Below are 819 nucleotides of genomic sequence, written 5' to 3'. Positions count from 1 at the left end.
AGATCTAGATATGCAAAAATCTGTAATATAAACTGCGATGTCAAAGTTTTCCCTCCCACGAAGACACGTTTAGAGGCGTTCCGTATTATATGGACTGAGAATACATTTCGTATATTTTTGTAAACCTATTTTTAAGACTGTCGCAACTTTTTCTTTTGCAAAAATTTAAAATTTAATTGTTAATATTAAAATATTATAAATTAATAATACTGATAATTCTGCAATTAAAAAATTTCCAAAAAATATTATTTACCAGGGTGTTAAATTGTAGTATCAGCACTGCTGCATCTTTTGTTTTGGATATCTGCCGTTTTTGCTGCTGGGTTGTTTTCAAAATAAATTTTCCCCCAAAAACAAAGAGGGTTGAATATTTTTGTTTAAGAGTAATTAAGACGTTGGGAATTTCCCCTTCTGGTTGCCTATAAAACATGTGCTCCAGGTGAGGCTCGAACTCACAACCTCGGCATTGCTCACTTTGTACTGTCATATAAGTACCGCGCGCTAACCGATTGCGCCACTGGAGCTCTGACATCAACGGCCGAGAAATCTCCCATCTACCCTCGGCCCGGAGGGAGGCGGTAGCTTCACCTCGCCTGCCTCCGAGCCGGCCTTCATTGTCACCGCTACCCCGGCCAATCCCCCGGACTGCTTGCACTCGGCCACCATCTCTCCCCGGCCGGCACCCCCCCACCCCGGCCTCTCTGCTCCTGACCCGCAATGACAGTCAGTGCCGCCTCCCTTCCCTCCGCGGCCTCTACTCTCACTCTCGGCCCTCTGTGCTCTACGCCTTTTATAGACGGCGGGGGCCCGAGAGGGCGG

The 819-nt window shown here is 46.3% G+C and overlaps 1 non-coding gene across 1 annotated transcript; it reads right to left on the bottom strand.

Annotated features, from left to right (window-relative positions):
* Window positions 1-431: 431 nt before the first annotated feature.
* On the bottom strand, window positions 432-524 carry trnai-uau. The gene is given in 2 exon segments: window positions 432-467; window positions 487-524. It is a non-coding gene; the product is annotated as a tRNA-Ile (tRNA).
* Between the last annotated feature and the right edge of the window lie 295 nt (window positions 525-819).

Source organism: Carcharodon carcharias, chromosome 2 (assembly GCF_017639515.1).
Source record: "Carcharodon carcharias isolate sCarCar2 chromosome 2, sCarCar2.pri, whole genome shotgun sequence".
Classification (NCBI taxonomy): Eukaryota; Metazoa; Chordata; class Chondrichthyes; order Lamniformes; family Lamnidae; genus Carcharodon; species Carcharodon carcharias.
This window is presented reverse-complemented; position numbering and strand designations above follow the sequence as displayed.